At 43.7% G+C, this 13511-nt stretch overlaps 1 protein-coding gene and 1 pseudogene across 2 annotated transcripts in view; one reads left to right on the top strand and one right to left on the bottom strand.

Moving 5' to 3' along the window:
- Nucleotides 1-11684, bottom strand: part of LOC133766689 (iduronate 2-sulfatase-like) — a 49197-nt pseudogene extending 37513 nt beyond the window's left edge.
- The window catches only part of PTPRM (protein tyrosine phosphatase receptor type M), an 884602-nt gene that overhangs the window by 162598 nt on the left and 708493 nt on the right, over nucleotides 1-13511 (top strand). The window lies entirely within an intron of this gene.

The following is a 13511-nucleotide window of genomic DNA, read 5'->3' as shown; positions in this document are numbered from 1 at the left end:
GTTCCATCACCTATTCTTGTGTCCTTGAATTTTGGAAGAGTTTTCATTGGTATGTCTCTTAGAATATTTACTCCTGAGGCCAGCACTGTGGTACAGCGGGTTAACGCCCTGGCCTGAAGCGCCAGCATCCCATATGGGCGCCAGTTTGAGTCCTGGCTGCTCCACTTTCTATCCAGCTCTCTGCTATGGCCTGGGAAAGCAGTAGAGGATGGCCCAAGACCTTGGGTACCTGCACCCTCATGGGAGACCTGGAAGAAGCTCCTGGCTCCTGGCTTCAGATCGGAGCAGCACCAGCCATTGTGGCCAATTGGGGAGTGAACCATCGGATGGAGGACCTCTCTCTCTCCTCCTCTCCTCTCCTCTCCTCTCCTCTCCTCTCCTCTCCTCTCCTCTCCTCTCCTCTCCTCTCCTCTCCTCTCCTCTCCTCTCCTCTCTTCTCTTCTCTTCTCTTCTCTTCTCTTCTCTTCTCTTCCTCTCTCTCTCTCTCTCTCTCTCTCTCTCTCTCTCTCTCTCTCTCCTCATCTCTTCTCTCTCTGTGTAACTCTGACTTTCAAATAAAATAAATAAATCTTTAAAAAGAAAAGAATATTTACTCCTTTGTATTTCCTGCCCTGTGATGGCCTGAAAAAAATGTATCTTGTCTCTATGTAAACTCTAAAGCATTCCATATGGTCACTGTTAGCCATATTTATTGTGTAAAGTAATTTGTACGAAGTGAAGTTAAAAATCTGTTTCCCTACTTGCATGAGCTACATGTGGCTTGTGTGTACTGCATTGGACACTGCTGAACATTTACATCGTTGGAGAAAGTTCTGTTGCACTGGGCTAGCCTCTGGTCACAAGGGCTTTGATTGGTCTTCTCTGCCCCACCCCTGCCGTGGTCCCAAGCTCGGAGCATCATGTGTGTGTTCTGGTTTGAGTGGGTGACACTGAGGGTAAGCAGTGTGAGGTAGTGGTGAGTTGCAAACTCTTGGGGTTTAGCTGCCTGTCTTTGTGAACTGCAACAAGGTATGAAACGCTCGCAGCCTTAGTGTTTTCTAATGTATGGAGCTCCTTGTTCTGATTTCAAAAGGAGATACTTGGTGAAAAGTTCTTTGCGCCGTCACACCATGCAGTACGTGTTCAGGGAACATGTTTGCGTGAGCAGTGCACAGGTGGGTGTCACATCTGAGAATGCACGTCTCCATACTTTGGCTGTACTCTGGCTGTGACCAGAAGCCAGGCACCGGGTTTGTAGCTGGTTACTCCACGTGTGTAGGGTAAACATTTGTCTTCGCACTGAGCAGTGTCCCAAATGACAGGCAGGTTCATCCATAGATAGGGTCGTCTTAAGACATTGGCAACAAGGAACTCATTTTTCCAAGCCACATTTCTTTTATGATTTTTAATAAAACTTTGAATTGTCTGTCACTGATACTTTCAACTCAGGAAAATGCACAGGAATTGTCCTGTTTTCTATACAGCTTCTGTGAAGCAGCAAAGGAGGTCATTTTCCACGAAACTGCTATCACTCGTAATAAGTTGCCTAACCTTTAAGCCTGGGATACTAAATCTTGAGTTTTCATCTCTATGAAATGTGCCTCTGATGAGATTAGTTTAATCTTTTGGGATTCTATTGTGAAGGAAACCATGAATTCCTTTAGTATAAATGAGACCTCATCACTGGCTTCACCTCAGCAGGTACAGGGGGAATCAGCCTCTGTGTCCTGTAATTGCTTTCATCAGTTCTCCAAGGCAACAGCCAAATCACACATCCCAGGGAAGCAAGTGATCCTGCAGGGAAGCTCCTGTTTATGGCAGTGGCTGTGCACCCCCATTTCAAGAGCTATTGTGAATCTGATGTGCCACCATCAGTTCCTCACAGTTGTACAAAAAAAAAGTGCCATCTTGTAGAACCGCATTACTTATGTCATTACACATTGTTCCCCACTGATGTTTCCTGGAGCTTGAAGGAAGACAAGAGGCGGCTGCGTGGGACTTAATAGATGGGTATAGTCAAATAGTCACACATTGGGATTCCCTGGGGGAAAGGTGGTATGGGATGGGACAGGGTAGTGAAAAGAAATTCTACAAATTATCGTTAATATAATTTTCATCTTTCCATTTTTAAGGCATATGTGCATTTAAAACAGAATTGTTTTAAGTTACAATGAGTGGAAAAATAAGTTTTCAGTTTCTAATAACTTTAAAAAGTAATCCAACACAGAGATTTGGATAAATGGTATTTAAAAATGGGCTTTCTGTTCATTTTCTTTTATGGTACTTAAGCTTCTAGGATTTCTGTCCATCTGATTATTTCTGTTTGTTCACAGGTTTCCCTGCCTCCTCCCTCTCGCTATGCACTCAGCTGTCTGTTCATCCTTTATTTGTCAGGTATAAATGGCATACTTTAGGTAAAAGGTATACTAGGAAATTAGGTGTAAATAGATGTGTATTGGGGAAGTGTAGTTCTATCCCTGGGTTTCTGTATAGCAGATTAGAGCTTTGGCTCTCTACAAAGACCTCTAAGACTGCTTAGCTCCTGCCAGCCAGAAGCATGAGAATAGGCAGAGAGAGATTAAGGTAAGCCTAAATTCATAGGATTGTTAATGAATTTCTAGTGAAAGTAAAAAGCTCACCTTAAAGTTAGGAATTGCTTGATATAGTTTATTTGCCCAGTACATGAGCACTGTATATGCTTGATCTGATTTAATTCTCACAGCAGTGCAGAGCTAAAAGCGATCGTATCATGGTCTGGCTGAGAAGAAAGGGGGAGGGTCAAGGATATCCAGTCTCCAGTACCCTGGCCACCCACTCAGGATTTGTCTTGGTCTGAATGGACCAGAGCACTGTCTGGAAGCCTCAAATTGTTCTGGGTAGGAGGGAAAGGGGTCCAAACATTCCACTTCTGCCACTTGCTAAACTAATAACCGCTGATTGACTGTCACTTAACCCTCTTTTCTGTACTTTTTCACAGCTATGACAATGGACATTGTTTAGTACATTGTTGTGAGGCTGTCATGGAATAGATAATGTGTGTGCAAACGCATCATTTTATAGATTCTACACATATTCCACTGTTGTTTAAATGTAATCTTTCACAACAGTCTAAAGAAATTTTTCTGTCTTAGCTCACGTAAGTGAATTAACAATTTGTTCCTAACTGTTGACTGAGTAATTATTGAGAAACACCAGGGTGGTAGAAATCAAGACAATTATGAGACAGGTTTTTTTAGGGTGTATTTATTTGTTTGAAAACAGAGTGACAGAGAGGGAGAGACAGAGACAGAGAGAAAAAGAGACTGTCCATCCACTGGGTACTCCTAAAATGGCCGCAACCCAGACTGAAGCCAGGAGCCAGCAACTCTGTCTGAGTCTCCCATGTGGATGGCAGGGATCTAAGCACTTGGGCCATCTTCTGCTGGCTTCCCAGGTGTGTTATCAGGGAGCTGGATCAGAAGTGGAGCACCCTGGAGTTGAACCTGCTCACCCATATGGGCTTTGCAAGTGGCAGCTTAACCCATTGTGCCACTGTGCTCACCCACATGACAAATTTTGAATAATGTATTCTTAAAGTGGGAGAAAGACTGGCTTAAACCTGGTATTTTAATTAATTGCACAAATGGAGCTTGTGCTTTAAGAGCACAGGGCTTTATCACTACAGGATTACATCTGTAGTTGACTAATTAGCAAATTTTCCCTTGAGTATTTTGGACAAAAAAAAGGTGAAATTTATGTGTAGTGTGATTATTCTTTACATATATTTTGATGTGTGAACTGGTTTACAGAGAAAAATGCCTCTCTTTTCAACTGTAGATTAAGAACATCCATAGGAGCCATCAAAATTAATAATAGTTTTATTTACATAAAAGTATGAATGCATTATTTAGTAGCTCTTATTCCGGGCTTAGCATGCTCTTATCTGAGATGCTCATAAGTATTCTGAAATAACTGCAAAATTCATCAAACAAATGGGAATGATTACCATGAAATCAGGCTTCTGACTTAGATTTTTCTGCAATTAGTGAGAAAGCATCACCCTTAGATTTATGTTATTTAGCCTGACTGGGGGAAATCCTTTTTAAAGCCTAAGCCAGACTACATTTTCAAGAATTATTCAGTACAGCTTCTTTGAAGGTCTTGTGAAAAATAAGTAAAAATCAGGTTTGAAAAAATGTGTCCTCGCGGCCTGAGATTTGGGGCTCAGAAAGGCCAATAACTGGTAGAGAATACCGGCGCATATTACAGCATGATGACTAGTGTGTGTGTTTTCCTGCACATTGTGAGGGCAAGATAGTTACACAGAATGAAAATTCAGTGCTAAGGTGTTTGTCCCAGGGTATTGAAAGGTGGCAAAATGTAGGAAACTGAACTGGCAGGGCACAAAATAACAAAGTTTTAATTATTCTGTGAAGAAGTATGTCTTTGTGTTTAAGAGTGGGGGTGAGATGGAGTCATTATCAACTATATTCTAGAAAACCCTGTGTTAAAGTGAAGTATTGCAATCTACCCTGCATCCCCCGTACATTCTAGGGCTCTCCTTTCCTCGAAGGAATTTGAGATCTATGTACTTGGCTTCTTTACTCTGTTTATATTATCTCACCTATTAAAATATATCCCAAGTGCTCAGACCAATGCCTGGCGCATGACCCACAATAAATACTTATTGTCTGAATAAGTGATCCGGAAGCTAAGTGATTTATCTTTATGGCCTTTGGTTTATTTGTCTAAAAAATGAGAGTATTGGACACTCCCCTTTCAGCTTGTTCCTCCAGCCACTGGGAGGACAGTTGTGATCAAAGACATCGTCTGATTTTTGACTGAGCTGGGACTGTGTCTCAAAATGTCATTTGTTTGAAGTTTAAATGTATTTTCTCATAGAAAAAAACAAAAGCGAGGTTTTTTTTTTTTTTAATTTCACACTCCAATAGAAAAGATTATCAAGAAATCAGATTTTGAAGTCAGAATGTGACCTCTGAGCCCCAACATGCCATTTTCTGAGTCTGTTTATCACTTAAGTTATATAAAGGATCAAATCAGAGGAAGGCTAATACATAGTCCTTAATAAATTCAACTCTCAAGGTTTATTGAACCGGGATCAAATCCACAGTCTTTTGGTAGCTGATGAACTTGGGCAATTTTACTGAAATTCTCTACACATTCATCTTATAGGTTACAAAATTGTAATATATTATTTGTTACTGTTGTTGGATTAAATAAAGCAATGAAAATAAGAGTTTATTGTCTCTTATCAAAGGCAACAGGAGCACATGTTTTAGGCTACTCTGTTGCTGAGAACAATTAGAGAAATCAGCAATATGTATATAAAGCTATCTACTCACATTCATTAATGGACCTCTAAAGAGAAGCACCATGGTCCAGAAAGTCCAGAGAGGCGAGCCCTGCATTTGAGGCTACTTTTCCCAGGCCTGAGTATCTTGGCCTCAGCCTGAGCTCTACTAAGTGGCAGTAGATACTAAAGAGCAGAGCTTTCAGAAGACCCCCAGGACTGGGGATGAAATGACTAAACTGGAGTTTTGGGACCTACCAAGGAGGAAGTCAATGCTCCTGGCTCTGGGGCCTCTGAGGTCACAGCCTAAGTGTTAGGGAGAATAGGAAGCAGACTAGCCTGAATCATCTCAGCCACTGATTATAGTAAGTTGGCCTAGGATTGCTGGTACCCCCAAGCCTATTTGCCTATCAGAAATCATTCACAAATAACCAAGCATGTAGAGGGATGGCAAATCCATGGCCAAAAACCAAGAGAAAACACAGCAGTAGGAACATATCTACAGGGTGTCTTTAACAAGGGGTTGAGAGATAGATACATGCTTTAAAGTAACTATGATTAGGCTGGTGTTGGACCTTATGATTAAGACACCAAACTGAATTTGAGTCCTGGCTCTACTCACTATTTGGCCTCCTGCTATTATAGACCCTAGGGAACAGTAGGTGATGGCTAAAGTGGCTAGGTCTCTACCAACCACGTGGGAGACTTGGATTGGGTTCCCTGCTTGGGCTTGGTCAGCCCTGGCTGTCATGGGCATTTGGAGAGTGAACCAGTGGAAGGGAATGCTCGGTCGCTCTCTCTCTCTCTCTCTCTCTCTTTCTACCTCCCCATCTCCTCTACCCCATCTCCATTTCTCATTTTGTATGTGTGTGTGTCTCTTACCTCTCAAAATTTTTTTAAAAAGATTTATTTATTTATTTGAAAGAGTTACACAGAGAGAGAAGCAGAGAGAGAGAGGTCTTTTATCCTATGGTTCACTCTCCACTTGGCCGCAATGGCCGGAGCTGTGCCGATCCGAAGCCAGGAGCCAGGAGCTTCTTCCAGGTCTCCCACATGGGAGCAGGGGCCCAAGGACTTGGGCCATCTTCTACTGCATTCCCAGGCCATAGCAGAGAGCTGGATTGGAAGTGGAGCAGCTGGGACTCGAACCAGCACCCATAACGAATGCTGGCACTGCAGGCGGCAGCTTTACCCACTATGCCACAGCACTGGCCCCTCAAAATTTTAAAAATTAACATTCATAATGCAAAGGAACTAAATAGAGAATTGATAAGTTTGACATCAGTTACTATAAATTCTAAAGTTGTAAAATACAATAGCCAAAATTTAAAAATCCATTAAATAGCAGATTAGGTACATATGAAGGGAAAAATAGTGGAAAGACAGAATAAAATATCCAAACCGAAGCAAGAAGAAAAAAAAACGCAAAATATGAGAACAAGCCCCAAATACATATAAATATGATGAATATATTTAATATAACATGGATGCAGTGTATCAGAAAAAGAGAAGAATGGCATAAAAGCAATGTGTGAAGAGAGAATCCCTGAAATTTTTCAATATTGACAAAACACATTGGGCAGAGATTTGGGAAAATTACACATGTCATCAAGCTAAACACTGTGTTGAAGAACACTGTCTACTGGCACATCATGGTCAAATTGCTGAAAATCAAGGAGTAAGAGAAAAGGCTAAAATAGCTGGAGAAAACAGACATATGATCTTCGAAGAATTCACGAGATTTTTTTATTATTATTTTACAACAGAAATAATGGAATCCAGAGGACAATAACATGAAATTTTTGAAGTTGTGGAAGAATTATGACATTGTAGAATTTTGTGTCCAATGATGATATCCTTCAAAAGGGAGACTGTATTTCAACTATTTTCAGACATAAAGAATTTGATCGGCCCAGTAAATTCTTTAGAGCCCCTAAATAGACCTAAAGCACTATATTTAAAATCTGCAGGGTCCCACCACAAGATACAGTATCCTTCTGTAAATTCATGTGCTCAGAGTTCCAAGTCGGGGAACCAAGATCACCTCTTCCCCTCGCCTTTTCATCCCATGCTGGCCTCCAACTTTGGACCAGGTTCTCTTTCCCTCACGTCTTTTCCTGGCAGGATGGTGGTGGTTCCATGACCAGCAGTCTCACCAGGGGAGGTTGCAGGGTGCTGAGCAAGTGTCAAAGGTGTAGATATACGTCCCTGGGAGAGGGGGAAGATAAGGAAGACCTGTGTGAACCTAGGGTCTACTCTGGGTGAAATATTTCACCTGCTATCCCTGCATAGGCTATTTGCTTTCTAGCTGCTGTTTGTGGCCATTATTTTTGTCTTTCTTTAGAATCTCAGCCTCACAGCTTTTCTCTAATTTTTTCACTTTATCCTAAAACTAGAACACAACCTTTCGAACATTTTTCTTTCATTGTTTCAAGCTAGCCATTAATTATTTTATTGTAATGGTAGGAAATATGTAAGAGGTCCAAACAGCCCTCCCAAACATGTGCATCAATTTGAAGCATGGGGGTGCCCGGGATACATAAATAAGGTTCAGCTGCATTCAGGAGATAAGACTGTTTTGGTCCAGCCAGCCCTAGAGCAGGTTAGTGCTGTTAGTACTGATGGAAAGGAAAAGGAGAAATGAGCTCCTGTGGAGGAAGATGAACCCTGTGTGACAGTCACCTGAGGGGCTGTACAGTGTGCTGAGGCTGCCGTACAAGTTCCATGGGCTGAGTGGCTAGTCCAAGATCGAGGTGTCGGTAGGACTGTGCCTTGTGAAGGCTGGGAGGGGAGAATCTGTTCCAGCCTCTGTCCTGATGTGTGGTGGGTATCTGGCAATTTTATTGGTTTCTTGGCTTACAAATGCATCACGCCTGTCTGTGTCCTATGTTCACAAGACATTCTCCCGGGGTGTGATTCTCTGTGTCCAGATCTTCTCTTCGTGTAATAACACGAGTCCTCTTACTTTAAATGTCTACGTTATTCCAGTGGGACCTCATTTGAGCTGATTGTGTCTGCAGTGACCCTATTTCTAAATAAGGGCACATTCTGAGGTCTTAAGACTTCAACATAATTTTTTGGGGGTATACAATTCTCCCCCAAACATTTGTCATTTAAAAGAGGCTCTTCTCACAAGGAATGTGCATAAGGCGGTTTTAAAGATTTATTTCCTTACTAATTTGAAAGAGTGACAGAGAGACAGAGAGAAAGAGAGACAGACAGACAGACAGACAGAATTGATCTTCCATCTACTAGTTTGCTCCCCAAGTGATCGCAAAGACTGGCACTGGGCCAAGTCAAAGCCAGGAACCAAGAACTCCCTCCTGGTCTCCCACATGGATGGCAGGAGCCTGAGTTTTTGGGTCAGTTTCTGCTGCTTCCCCAGGCACATTAGCAAGAGCTAGAGTAGAAGCAGAGCTGAGCTCTCTCTCCAAGATAGGATGCTGATGCTGCAAGCTGTGGCTTAGGCCCCAGCACCACAGAGTGTGAAAGTTTCAAAAGCCTGTATTTCAGGGTTGTCTTTGTGATACCATGGAACTTTCAGGAAAGTGCTTGCTACAGTCCCTCCTCCACTGTACTCTTCCTTCCTTCCATGGGAAGGAATTATGTGGTTGTGTTTGGGTGTGTTTCTGTCACCATGAAACTGCATTTCCCAGCACCTCTTTGTAGGATGCCCATGTGAAACCTTAGGCTGTGAGAAGCAGAATTTCCAACAGAACTTTCTGTGATGATGGAATTGTCCAGGACAGCAGCCATTGTGCAGGGTCTTAGTCCACCCGAACTAGGATGGACTGGGTCCGAAGAAAGGTAAGTGCGCCGCTCGCCCTTTCCCCAGCCTCCTGATCCGGGAGACAGTCAGATGCAGCGGGGAGTCAAGTCAAGCAAGCAAGAACTCGGTTTATTGGCATGTAGCAAAGCCTTTGAAAGCACAAGACCACAGGATTACTGGGGCAGGGCTTAAGGACCAACCAATTACTTAAAAGGTCATTTTACAGTGCGACTTTTTACAGGACCAGCCATATGTCTGTACACTCGTCACCTCCCCTGATGCTGCGTGGCCAATCAGCTTTGGTGGTAAACGACTTTGGGTACTGCCCACCTTACTTCCTTTGGGCACCATCTTTAAATTGCCATGTGTGCCTAATTTCCCCACACCATTGGGCAAAAGAGGCTGCTGGCTACTTGGAATGTGACTAACATCTTTAAGGAATGAGTGTTTAATTTTAGTTAAGTTAGTTACTTTCCATTTAAGTAGTGTCATATGGTGACCAGGCCCGTAATAAGCAGCCGAGCTCTAGAGAGTGGGATAGGCATGGCTGTGCTGTGCACAACACCTTGAGGCAAACAGGTGGTTTCCTTTCCTGCCCTTTACAGACGGTCAGGACTGACAGCCCACCAACAAAAGAGAGGTTCTCAAGGGAAAAGCATAGCAATTTGTAGACTTCTAGTGTTACATGACATGGGAGCCATCAGAAATGAAGACTCAAAGACCCAGGGACAACTGTCCTCTTTATTGTTGTTCTTTTCCTTAAAGATTGATTTATTTATTTGAAGGGGAGAGTTAGAGAGAGAGAGATCTTTCATCTGCCAGTTCACTTCCCAAATGGCCACAACAGCTAGAGTTGGTCCAAGCCAAAGCCAGGAGCCCAGGATTCCATCTGGGTCTCCCACATGGAGGCAGGGGCCCAAGTATTTGGGCCATCTTCTGCTGGTTTCCCAGGCACATTAGCAGGGCGCTGGACCAGAAGCAGAGCAGCTGGAACTCAGACTGGCCCTGTGGTATGGGATGCTGGCATTGCAGGTGGCAGCTTGGTTCACTGTGCCACAGTACAGGCCCCAGAGTTGTCCATTTTCATGCTTATGTTCAGAGAATTGTAGAGACATGTAGAAGCATGATTAGATCCAAAGGATAGGATCTATTGCTAATAAGCTAAGAAAAGAAACCCGTTAAGAGTTGTCCGGATTCTGTTTCATGTGTCTGTGGAACATGGTTTCCTCCTTGGGACTAAGGTAGGACCCTCCCTGGAATGAAGGTCTTTGGATCTGCTCTCAGCAAGGTGGAGCAGAGAATGTCTTTATGGCCAGCTCCAAAACAGAAAGGCAGTAGAAGATGAGAGTGGAGTCCTTAGGCTTTCTGGCCGAGTCTGGGGGAGAGGGGCTCTGCTTTCTGTAGCTCACTTCAGTGGGAAAAGTGGGGCGGGAGTCAGGAGGGCAGGTCAGGGAGAAACTTGGCTTCTGAGGGAGCGAAGGGAAGGTCCTTCGGGAGATCGCTTTCTGAGCTCCGACACCAGCCACCAAGTGCCTGGCATGGAGCAAGTAGAGCCTTCATCCTCTTCCCTCGCCCTCCGGCTGTGCTGTGCTGTGCCAGCCCGTAGGGAAGACAATGGGCTGGAGGTGTCCAGGGTCTCTCAGTCCCTGTGGAGCAGAGTGGCTAGTTCCACACACTTCGTGTATCTGGGAGAGAAGAAATCCAGCATTTGAGTTTTCTTGGCCTCTTTGGCTAATCTAATTCTCATTAATACTGGAAGCGAAAGCCAAGCAGAAATCCCTGCATCGTTAGAGATAGTGATACCTTAACATTTTGTAGCACCAACGAAACCATTGCCATGCATAAAATTAACTTTATTTTTTAAAGATTTATTTTTATTTGAAAGGCAGAGTTAGAAAGTGCACGCACTTCCATTAGCTGATTCAGTCCCCCAAAGGACCACAACAGTCAGGGATGGGCCAGGCTGGAGCCAGAAGCCAGAAACTCCATCCATGTCTTCCACAGGGGTGCAGGGAGCTTAAGAAGTTGGGCCATCTTCTGCGGCCTTCCTAAGGGCATTAGGCGGGAGCTGGATTGCAAATGGAGAATTGGTGTTCCCGTTTAGGATGCTGTCATCACAGGCTGTGGCTTAATCCTCTGTGCCACAGAGCCCACCCCAGAATAAACAGCTTTAAAATTAGGAGGCATAGGAGGCAGGGTATTGGCATTGGAGCCCAGAGCTTTGCATTCCCATGGTTGGAGAGGGGACTTTGAAGACCACCCCCACCACCATGGGCATAACCACCAATATCGGCTAGATGGCTTGGGAATTTTCCTCTGTAGAAAGTTTGTACTAATTTGCCGGTGTTTAACTCCAGGATAATTTTAGAATTCCTGAGTTGATATTTCTTGATTACAGCTTAAATGGTCGTAAGTTTGCTTACGAGGAGACAACTGCATTTGAGGAGCAGTTTTATTTACGTGGGACATGGTTTTAAGGTCTTCTAGCTGTTCTGATGCTTACCATTGGGATTTCTTGGCCAGAAAATCTCCCACCTGGGCTTCTGAGGGCACAGGGGGCACTGCAGACGCAGGACTGGGGTACAGCCTGTCCAGTGGCTGTGGAGGGGAGCCCGGGGGAGGTGTTCCTCTCGTCCCTGCACCCATTGCAGCACCATTTAGCTGGCAGAATCACCACCCACTGTTTTTGTTGGCAGCACTACTGCAGGCTGTGTGTGTTAAAAACCACCATTTTTTTGTCAAGCTGTTTTGACAGAGATTTGGTCTTTAAATAGTAATAGCTCGTTAATTGCCTTTCCCCCCACCATCCGGAACCTTCCTGGTCTCCTTGTGTATGTTGGAATAGCCAGAGATGTGAGCTAATAATATTTGTGTTTTAAGTGAGATGATGGGCGTGTTTTTGAAAAAAACCCTTTGGCCCCACGTGGGAAGCGCACGTCTTGGCTGCAGTAGGACTTGGAGTCCTATTTAAATGTAATCACAGTCCCACCCCATTTGCTCCTAGCATTCTGAACCCTTATAATGAGATGGTGCACGGTTTGTGCTTACAGGGTTACAGGCAGAAAGATGGGACTTGCTGGCAGATTCACTCACATTAGCGATGATTTACTGAATCTAATGCTTTGTGGCTTACAATGCAGTTATATATTCCCAATCTCTATGTTAGAGATATTAAAAAAAAAAACCTTTGCAGAAATCCCTAGAGATAAACAGTTCTGTTTTTAAGTGAAATTGTTTGCCTTCGAAGGCTAGACGTGTCTCTGCTTTGTCAAGCATTTAAAAAATTTCATTTAAAGTAAGTTGGATAAAATCCTGTGACTGTGGATGGCTTAAGAAGCTCACTATCTATCATTGTAATGACAGTTAATGTTGGTTAACAGTTGCTGCTTTTTTTGAGCCAAGTCCTTATTCACTTTAGACTTTAATATGTAGTATCCTACTTGATAAAGTTTTCCATATAAATTGTCAAATATATAATACCCATGAAGATTTTGCTAGCAAAATTGAAATTACAGGGTAGTGTTGCAACTTAAGGATGTTTTTTTCTGTTACTACTTTAATAACTAGAGAAGGCAATCCCATAGGAATAAGTTTGGTTCTGAGAAACTAAATTTAAATTATATCCTTTGTTCACCTTTCAGTTCGGTTGTTTTACTTTTTAAAGAACATTCAAAATGGCTTCTAAGCCTCTTAGTAAAACAAGCTTGTTTGTGGAAAGTCTTTTGCTGTGCCGAATCTGTCTCCAAAGCACTTTGAGGAATTAACCCCTCTTCCCGGACCACCTGTGTACCTATTGGCCATGCCAGCTGCAGATGGCCTCTACTCAGGTGTCCGGAATGGGTTTTCATTGGGCATTACAACAAAGAAAATATTTTTATATTTAAGACCCTTTAGCTCTCTCACAGTCAAGGTTCTTAACAGCCCTAAGCCAGGCAGCCCTAAGCCAGGCACCCTAAGCCACGCCCCTCCTATTGTCCTTTTGGCACAGTTCTTCCCTCCTTACACCTGGATAAAATCAGGACCATCGCATGACCCCGGTTGACTTCATCTGATGTCCTCGTTTTCGCCCGAGCACACGTCCATCAGGAACTGCATCCTTCTTTGCCTCTGTCTCCCAGACCACTGAACCTTGCAGAGTTGAGCATCAAAGACCAGAAATGATGGAGACAAGTCCTCTGGGGGTAGGAACAAAGGCAGTGTCTTCTTACTGACTGTGGAAGAGCCCCGTTCCCTGTTTGACCTCTAGAGGGTCCCTGTGAAACTGTTCCTAGTGGGATGCACACTGGGCTTGCCACCATGGACCCCAGTGAGATGCACAGGTGTTTGGTTTCTGTGCCTGCTGTGGCATGAGGAAAGCTGGGAAGCACCAGCTTATAGGACAGAGGAGTCCTTGCTCAGCACTCAAGGCTGATCTCACGTCATTCCCAGCTTAACTCTAGCCTCTGTTAACCCCCTAGAATTTGGGCCTGTGCT

The sequence above is a fragment of the Lepus europaeus genome, chromosome 9, assembly GCF_033115175.1.
Source record: "Lepus europaeus isolate LE1 chromosome 9, mLepTim1.pri, whole genome shotgun sequence".
Taxonomy (NCBI): Eukaryota; Metazoa; Chordata; class Mammalia; order Lagomorpha; family Leporidae; genus Lepus; species Lepus europaeus.
This window is presented reverse-complemented; position numbering and strand designations above follow the sequence as displayed.